Below are 10,278 nucleotides of genomic sequence, written 5' to 3'. Positions count from 1 at the left end.
TGATGATAACCTGCATACATTAATCTTTACTCAGATTACCATAGATATAAAACAAAGATTATACTGTCATCAGATTCCACAATGGTAAATGATTAATGATTGATACTTCTAATTATAACTGTGATCATAAGAATACAAAATAAAATATCTCCTGGTCACAAATCCTAATGTTTAATGGTAAGGTTAAAAAGGTTAAAAATATTTAAAACAGCATCATCACAACATTCATCCTGCCCATACATAAAGAAGCACAATAGTTTAAAGTGTTATTAGTAATTTGCTGTGTATCAGCAGAAATACCATTGAAGTCTTACTGCACTTTAGCAGTGACCTCGCTGCTGTTTCAGTATTGTGTTAGGGTACAAATATGATCAAGGATCAATGTCAGACTTCAACATATATATTCAGTTAAATTCAGTGATGGGAATAACAGCTTTATAAGTAACGGTGTTACTAATGGTGTTACTTTTTTCAGTAACAAGTAATCTAACTAATTACTATCATTACAATGCCATTACCGTTACTAACAAGAAACTTGATCACTTCAAGATGACAAAGCAACAAGGTGTTATATACCAGTTTTTAAATTGTGTTGATAGGCCACGTAAAACCAGAGTCATGATAAACAGTATATACGCGGCATTTTTTCCTAAATACTTTCATAACGTTTACTTTTTAAGGACAGCGCTACACTCAGAAAAATTATGGTTCTTAAATGGTTCTTCAGATGTCTTCATGGTTCTTTAAAGAACCATCATACGTCAAAGAACCTTTTTATTTTGTGGATGGTTCTTCAGCTATTACAAATGGTTCTTTAAAGAACAAAAGGTTCTTCATCCTTAGCAATCTAAGTTTGATGGTGTAAATGGCATAAATATTTATGCACTATAACGAGGCTGTGAATTATACTGTGTGTTTTCTTTGTGTGCATGTGACGGAGTGACCCGTCTCAAGGCAGAGTCCGCTGAGTATGGCACCGCCACCATTAGATCGTGGCTCAAGAGTTGGGAGTTCGCCTTGTAATCGGAAGGTTGCCGGTTCGAGCCCCGGCTTGGACAGTCTCGGTCGTTGTGTCCTTGGGCAAGACACTTCACCCGTTGCCTACTGGTGGTGGTCAGAGGGCCCGGTGGCGCCAGTGTCCGGCAGCCTCGCCTCTGTCAGTGCGCCCCAGGGTGGCTGTGGCTACAATGTAGCTTACCATCACCAGTGTGTGAATGTGTGTGTGAATGGGTGGATGACTGGATATGTAAAGCGCTTTGGGGTCCTTAGGGACTAGTAAAGCGCTATATAAATACAGGCCATTTACCATTTACCATTAGTTCGATTTGGCACCCGGGGCGGCGTATCTTTCTGACGACCGAGTAGAGGAATAAAAGGGGTGAGGAGCAAGTTGTGAGCCGCATCGGGGGTGGCTAGATTTTGGTTCCCACTTACTTGTTAAGGGCGTCGGTCGGGGAGACGTGCGGGGGATCGCCAATCGTGCAGGGTGACGCAAGCCGATGGTATGGGGGTGTGGGGTTTAAATAATGAGTTCACGTGTGTCTGGACCGTCATGAGAATGGCCTCATTACGGGCCGTTAATGTGTATATGAAGTCGGGTAGACTTCCGGGAAATAGTTGAGAGCCTGTATCAATGTATATGTTTTGTGAGTGTATAATGAAAAAGAAATTCTGGGGGAGGGAGACGGGGATTAAAGTTAGAATAAAGAATTGGTGGTGACGCCAAGGGGGAGGGGTTACGGGATATAAGAGACGGCGAGCCGGATATGAAGGGGGGTGTGTTGTAACATACAGGCTGTGTAGCGCGGATCTCAGTTTTATGTCTTTGCAACCATCTTTTTATGCACTGGGGAGGCCGTTTCAAATAAAGTATCCACACTAATACCTTACCGACTACGCCTGTGTTTGTCCGGGAGAGGTCTGGAAGGGGACCCCGTGACAGTGCATGTGTGTGCGAAGGGGGAGGGCGGATTACCTGGCAATTACCCTTTAAGAGAAGATGGTAGGAAACTGAATATTCAAATAAAAGTTAGAAATATTTGCTTAAAAATATACTGGTGGCAGGGGTGGGGGGACCTAAAGACCCTAACCCCCCCCCCACACACACACACACACACCCCTAACCCCACAAACCCATTATGAATATGGTGAGTTAACAAACAGTAGACACAATACACACATTCAAATACTGTACTTTAGTTTTAAATTTTAATAAAGCATTACTATTTTCTACTCCAAGGCATTACTTTTGAGATTATTATATATTTTTGAAAATATAGTATAATGATAATACTAGTTATTGTAAACTTTACAAACCACCCAGCAGTATGTAAAGTCAAATTATAAAATACAAGTAAATAACAATTGCAGAACAGAATGTCAGTGTAATGAACACACACTTCGTTTTGACAAAGCGCACTGCTTAGGTAAATGATCTGAGTAGTTGTTCATCACTGAGCAATTTGTTAATATGTGTTTCGAGCCAAATAAATGACAGGGAGAGAGAGTGACGTCAGAACACGTCATACTATAACCTCCCGGGAGTGGATGGAGGGGGTCAGTCGTTGCGATGCGCATGCGCAGACAGAGTGTGCGAGCGGCGGGCCTTGACCTTCGGGAAAAAAAACTCACGGACGGTGACAGCGAAACGGATAACAGTCTTCAGTACCTGCTGGACTTTGAAGCTGTGGATTCTGGGACTGTTAGAAAAGGTAAAACATTTTCATTAAAACCTTATTACTGTTTTGTTTTTGTTACTCGTCATTGTAGCTTGCTGTTAATGTTGTGCTAACAGTAGCGATTAGCTAGATACGTTAGCCGTTGACGTCAGCACAATTTAGTATCCGGTATACAGAAACTGTTTTCCTAACAAAACCACTGTTATAATTAAGTGAAGGTGCTCCCAGCTAATTTGACCCTTGGCTTCTAAAATATGTGGTTCAATTGCGTGCTGCGTACATAACCTAATGTCAGCTAGACCGAAATTAAAATTTAATATGTTGTTAACGTGGGTGGCACGGTGGTTAGCACTGTTGCCGCACAGCAAGAAGGTCCTGAGTTCAATTCCAACACCAGGCCGGGGTCTTTCTGTGTGGAGTTTGCATGTTCTCCCCGTGTTTGCGTGGGTTCCCTCCGGTTACTCCGGCTTCCTCCCACCATCCAAAGACATGCAGCTTGTGGGGATAGGTTAATTGGATAATCCAAATTGTCACTAGGTGTGAATGTTCGAATGAATGTGAGTGCGAATGGTTGTCTGTCCCTGTGTGTTGGCCCTGCGACAGACTGGCGACCTGTCCAGGGTGTACCCTGCCTCTCGCCCTATGACAGCTGGGATAGGCTCCAGCGCCCCCCGCGACCCTGAAAAGGATAAGCGGAAGCGAATGGATGGATGGATGGATGGATGTTGTTAACGTCACTAAAATGGCGCCTGAAGCCTGTTGTGATGTGAACTCTGTGTCTGCTCTAGAAACTCTGAAATTCTGTAGATCTGAGCCGTACATTAAATACTCACATGAACCTGTACTTTGAATTCTGTATGAGCTGTATAAAATACAGCTATGCATAAGTGTTTTGAATGAATAATTAGATTAGATAACTCTTTATTGTATAATATAGAAATGAATAGAAATGTGCCATGAGAAGGTGTGTCTTTGACTGTTCCTGTATAACTTATTTTTGGACTAGTTGACAAGTTATGCTCCGGTCATTTGATGTTTCCAAGATAGCTGTTCTTTTGTAATATAGTTACATTTTCTTTGTATATTTCATTATCCACCATCATACATACAAGCTAAGAAGAGGTCGTTATACTAACAAGAGGTATCAACGCTGGGCCAAAGTTCAGCACATGGTTAAAGTTTGTAATCCAGCCAGGGTGTAAATATCACTCAGCAGCCAGAGCTGAAGCAGGCAGCATCAACACATAAATCTACTCTACCCGGCTTAAATCACAAGAGCACCTCTGACCAAAAAGCTGTAGATTTTTCTTGTTTGCACAAATTAATCCAGATTCACATTGTGTTCACAGCTCCACCAAAATGAGGAAGAGGAGGGGGAGAAACACAATTAGGTTGAAATACAATTGGATGGAAGGCGAGGACAAGGAGAAGGAAGCTTAGGATGAGGAGGAAGAGAAGCAGCAGGAGCATCTTTAGGGATCCCTATGATGTCATTGAGGTTTGTTTCATTAATATGGTCCTCTCACAAAGAAAGATGACTTGTTTTAGTTCACCTACTTCCTGTATTAAATAGTGATGTGCAAAATGCTGTGAAAAACCATGGAGCAGGTGCGTATAGTGCATCTGCAGGTAAATGAACATCAAATCTCTATAACAGACTGAAATCTGTATATTTATCACCCTTATGATAAAACCCATGTCAGCCATTGGTTTATGGACTTTGTATTTTGAAGCCTCAACATTTGCTTTATTGCTGTTGCTATGTTGGGACCATATTAGGATGAGGGATCAGAATCTGGAGTCATGCACACTATTGTTTCATTTAGTGTGTATCCATAAGATTCATACAGCAGATCCAAGTTGTGCCTTGAAAACAGGAAAGTCGTCTGCATAGAGGAGAACTTTAATAGCAGGCTTCTACAAAGTGAGGCTTTGTGCTCACATTTGCTGCAAACACTCGTTTTACCCTGTTTTGATGCAGAATTCGTTTGAAATCAGGCAAGAACTGGACTTGTTTTTTATAATGTGTTCTTGTGAATTGATTGTGTATCGCATATGTTTGATTTGACTTTCTGCAAGACAACAGTCGTCCACTGGCCAAAAAAGTTTTACAAATACTTCCACGTGATCTAGCCTGGATTTAGAAAAGAATAGCACAAAAAATCTGCACCTCCTGCTTCAGATGCAATTTGTGTTTGTGTGTTCAGAGGCAGCGGCGAGAGGGGAGACCTCGGATCATCCAGCTGGAGAGCCTGACCAGGAGGAGTGAAACATTAACTAAGCTCTTCCAGGGCACCCTGCAGACTTGGCTGTTGGCATCGGCGAGGGATGACGTGAACATCAAACTGGTCCATCACAGGTCAACTGCAGGTATGCGAGTCAGACCTTCTGAGGAGGGTTTCACTTTTCTCTCTTCTTTATAATTGACTCTTTTCTCTCTCTCTTTCAGCTCCTTGTCTCAGAGTGGGAGGGATTTGAAGCACAAAGGGAGGAACTTGTCATTTGGTTGGCTGATATGGATGTCCGCCTGAGTGAGGTTGACCAGCTGACAGGAAACACCAGTGAAAAACTGAAACAACTGCAGGTGTGGGCTTGTTTTGATATGATATATATTTGATATGAAACATACGTCAGAGACATTATCCTAAACTGGACTAACAAAGGACCATGAGTACAACATGAAACGTACATTACATAGCGTAAGGCTGAAGTTCATTGATCATTTTAATCATAAACTTGTTGTTGAAATATTTTTATTGAACATGCAAGCATCTGCTGATGAAAATGTGTTGATTTATTGGTCTGTTATGAAGCTATCCGGTTGTTCAGTGATGACGCGACGAATCCTACTTCCGGGTCTGCGTTTAATATGGCTTTTGTGTTGTTAACATGTTTAATGTTATGTATTTTCTTCTATTTGATCTCAAAAAGCTCCTAAAACAGTCAGTGATCCCTGTTGACCTCCCTCGGCTTTTATTACCACTAATCATTTATTTAAGCTCAGTTTTTAAAACCCTAGGATGTAACTACAGCCCAGCCCATGCAGCAGTATATGAATGACTAACCTCGTATTGTGAATGGATTATCTCAGTTGTTCTCCTGGCTGAAGTTTGGTCCGTTTACAGCATCCTGCCATGCGATTACATTTGTTCCTGACCACCGAGAACACTCACGGTAACTTTTATCGAGTGGGAAAAAAGTTAGCTTGTTTATATTATGCTAACATAGCTGTGTCGCTAGCGGTCACGTAGCACATCATTATATACCAGCTAGCCCAACTTCAGTAACCCTACAAACGTCACTGCTGTTTAGTTTTCTGTCTTCATTTATGCTGGAAGTGATAGCAGAGCTGTACGTTTTAATTTGTTTCCAAAACCTCGCAGTCAGGACATGCTATATATTGTATTTAGATAGAAGCTAGCGAGCTAACTCCCTGCTAACTTCTACCTCCGTTAAAAGTCATAAATTCCGTTTTCATGGATGCCTGGATGTTAAACTCAATTGTTACACCTGGTAGAGCAGAACGCTGATCATTTTATTAAAGATGAAAGACTTTAGACAGTTTTTCAACTCTCAGTAATGCCATAGTGATCGTTTGATATATGGACCTGCAGCGGAGTTTAGACCCAGACACGGCTAGTGACGTCAGACTGAACAATCGGATTGCTATTTCTAATGTGTTTTATCACTTTCTGATGTTTTATTAATTAAACAATACATATATTAATTGTGTTATCTATAGATATAGTATTTATATATATTTATTTATAGTATAGTAAAAATGTTTAATTATTACTGTTTAAAACACTAATATGTGACATGTATTAGTAGTGATGTTGTGCTGAGGGTTAAAATGCCTTTTTGTCTTTTGGTAACTACAAAATGACAATAAACCATTAATATATGTCTATGCTGTGCTCGTATTTATTTTACCCTACTCAAATTCAATTTATGATACATTTTATTTTGAAAGATTTAAAATGGTTTTTTAAAGAACCACTCAAAAGGTTCTTTAAAATGTTTTTTTTTTTTAAAGAACCATTTGAAGGATCTTTTTAAAAATGGTTCTTTAAAGAACCATTTTTAAAAAGGTTCTTTGAAAAACCATTAAAGGTGCCCCAAAGAACCATTTCTTGATGGTTCTTTGGGGCACCTTTAAAGGTTCTTCAATGAACCACTGAAAGAAATGGTTCTTCAAAGAACCATTGTTTGAAAGGTTCTTTGTGGCACCAAAAAATGTTCCTCTATGGCAGTGGTTCTTAACCTGGGTTCGATCGAACCCTAGGGGTTCGGTGAGACGGTCTCAGGGGTTCGGCAGAGCCTCCGACATGACATGCATGGCTCATTTTGTGCACCAGTAAAAAACAATAATAATAATAATAATAAATAATAAAATTTTATTTATATAGCACCTTTCAAGAGAAAATCACAAAGTGCTTTACAGAGGCAGAAAACAGACATTAAAATCTAAAACAAAATAACATATCTATGTCTTGAATTTGAGAAAAATCATATTTTATTTTTCACTAAACAGGGGTTCAGTGAATGCAGATATGAAACTGGTGGGGTTCGGTACCTCCAGCAAGGTTAAGAACCACTGCTCTATGGCATCAGTCTAAAGAACCACTTTTGGTTCCAGATGGCACCTTTATTTTTCTGAGTGTAGCAAGCACTCTCTGCTTATGACCCAAAAATAAAAAAATAAAACAAAACAAAAGACACCCCAAGTGTGTAGTTAATGTGTTGTCTTGTGTAGTTAGTGTGTAGCGTAGTGGATAGTTTTGTGTTGTGTGTCAGAACAATGAGACAACTGCTGAATGACACAGGTGCTGCTAAAAAGCCACCAAAGGTAGATTACAGTGTAAACGATGTCTCCAGGTAGAAAACAGGAGGAGTGATACACCTGTTCTGTCAGACCTGCAGGTATCAGGCTGTGATGTTCTCCTTTATAGTGGACAAAAATTATTTTTGGGAGTGGCACAAATAATTTGTGTGGCATCTTATTTAATGCAGAATACCTGATTGTTATGTAAATAGTTTGAAATGGCTGCAAATAACTTTGTTTGCAAAACTTGTGCATAGGATTTTAAAATTTACAATTTATATTTGCATTTAAAGTTATGTAATATAATTCATTAAACATGTTTGTGGTTGTTACAGTAGAAAATAGAACTTTTTCTACTCTGATTTTATGTTTTTTGTCTGATTTTAGATCCTGTGTGTTAATACAGTATGTCAAAATGAAAACATAACTGTAAATTCAGATGTGAGGTTCGTGTTGAAAAGAATGATACCAAACAAAGCAAAGTAACTAGTTTTTAAAGGTGAAATGTAGAGATAAAAATAAAAGTAGTCAAAAACGGCCAATTATACTCTGGACCCCAGAGGGTTAAACATTTTTTAAAGTAACGCGATAGTTACTTTCCCTAGTAATTAATTACTTTTAGAATCTTGTAACTCAGTTACTAACTCAGTTACTTTTGAAAGAAGTAACTAGTAGCTATAATTAATTACTTTTTCAAAGTAGCTTGCCCAACACTGGTTAAATTAAATATTCAGTTAAATTAAACCTGACAGTCGGTTTTCATACCATTGAAGTCCCATTGACCTTCAGTCATGATTTCAACATCGTTTCAGTATAGACTAGTCTGATTTCACAGTGATGTAACTTTAAACTTCATATTTTGGATATTTACTCTAATTGACACTTTTCTGAGCAGTGATGATGGGAAATCAGTTGGATATTAAATAAAACAAGTTGAGCGTTAAGAGGAACAATTTAGTGGTAAATGAAAGTCAACCACTGACCTGAGTTTGACCTCAGTTTCAGGGCTGAGAAATCACAGTACCAAAAAAGATTTATTGTTACTCGTTATTCTGAAAGTCAATCACTTCCTTAAACTTTGTTCCAGTTTTGTTAAAAACTTTCAACTCAGTTTGAGGCAACTGGAAATCCCTAACATATGTAAAAGCAGTACTATTCGGCATTATAGTATTATAATGTTCCATCTAGCTTTCACTCAACAGTGATCAAGTGGTTTACTTTGGGCTACCTTTGTTTGTCCCACATTCTAGTGGCAAACATTTCAAAGACCCATGAAAGTCTCGCCAAAGACACACAAAGAAAACCTCTGCTGTCTTCCCAGTCTAAATCCCAAACTTTACTTTAAATCCATCATCTTTTTCTTTCAGTCAAAGTAGCAATTCCACAGTATAAGAACCAAGTGTTGAAATTACCTTCATAAATTTAATTTAGCAATGTAGTATTCATCACCCTAGCTCACATAAATGTTGCTGGCCCATTTTGTTGTTTTTATATCCCTCAGCTGTTGAGATCGTGTGAGATTTACAGACTTTAATTGAACTAAAGCCAATTTTATTTCAGGGGTCTCATTTATGTCATGAGCTGGAATCGGCTTGACTGTTTTTGAATTCAAAAGCACAACCCAACAACAGACTCTTCCTTGTTTCCCAACAAGTTTATTTACAAGATCACTCATCAGTCACCGGCATTTTAGGGACACAGTTCAGATGGATGAGGACAGAGTGGTAAGTTAGAGCCAGAGCAGATGTAAAGCACTCCTTCCTCAGGGAATGCAGACCAGCTCAGAGTTTCCAGGGAAGGCTGTCACTGAAGGTGAATGGTTTCGCTGACAAAGAAGGTAACATATTAACAAAACAACGATGCACCAGTGCTGAGTCTTAGAACCTGATATTGGACATTGTTTAACGAACAGTTATGTCTATAACTTCTGTTCCATGAAGGAGAGGGACGATGTGTAACACGTACAAGTATGGAATGTCACGCCCTCGTGTGTCAATGTAGGTTCACAGCACACACACTGGACAAAGAGAACGCATCCTCCTCTGCTCCTCAGATGCAAAAGGAGGGGAGCAAAAGCTCAGCAACTCAAACTCCATTGAGCTATAAAATGTAGGCATCTTGGGAAAATAGGTAGCATTTGAACGCAATACAACCTTGTGGCCATCAGGAGACAACTGTGTGCAGGAGGGACACAAAGACAGCACATGAAGGTCACCCACTTGCTTTGCCGAAGCCAAAGTAAGATGTAATACATGCCATCATGCCCAACAAACGTAATATTGTCTGGAAACACACTCTGCGTCCCAGCTGAAACTGAGCAAGGCAGCGATGAAACGCAGCCATTCTGTGCTCCGACAAACGTGCAAGGCTGGAAAGCAGCATATTTCTAAACCGAGGAAAGAAATCTGCTGACTCGGGATTAGCGAGCTCTTTTGAAAGTTCACAGAGAACCCCAGTGTCTGAATGTGTGACAGAACCAGCGACAGCTGTGTCTCCGCCTGCTCTCTTGAGCAAGCTACAAGAGCCCAGTTGTCTAGGTAGGCTAAAGTGCGGATGCCTCTCTCTCTGAGGGGCGCTAGCGCTGCCTCGGAACATTTCGCAAAGGTGCGAGGAGTGAGCAACGACTCAAACAGCAGCACCAGGTATTCGTAGGCTATGCCCTCGAATGCAAACCTCAGAAACTGCTTGTGATTTTGGTGTATAGCCACATGAAAATAAGCATCTGTTAGATCGATTGTTACAAACCAATCTCGCGGGTGACTGCATTCAAGAGCT

At 40.0% G+C, this 10,278-nt stretch overlaps 1 long non-coding RNA gene across 1 annotated transcript; it reads left to right on the top strand.

Annotated features, from left to right (window-relative positions):
- The first annotated feature begins 2,118 nt into the window (after positions 1–2,118).
- On the top strand, positions 2,119–6,586 carry LOC145421706 (uncharacterized). Its single transcript, XR_013903064.1, has 4 exons — positions 2,119–2,711; positions 4,028–4,176; positions 4,886–5,048; positions 5,128–6,586. It is a non-coding gene; the product is annotated as an uncharacterized LOC145421706 (long non-coding RNA).
- The last annotated feature ends 3,692 nt before the right edge of the window (positions 6,587–10,278 follow it).

The sequence above is a fragment of the Astatotilapia calliptera genome, chromosome 18 (assembly GCF_964374335.1).
Source record: "Astatotilapia calliptera chromosome 18, fAstCal68.1, whole genome shotgun sequence".
In the NCBI taxonomy this organism is placed as follows: domain Eukaryota; kingdom Metazoa; phylum Chordata; class Actinopteri; order Cichliformes; family Cichlidae; genus Astatotilapia; species Astatotilapia calliptera.
Note: the sequence above shows the minus strand (reverse complement) of the source record. Positions and strands in the feature narration are given on the sequence as shown.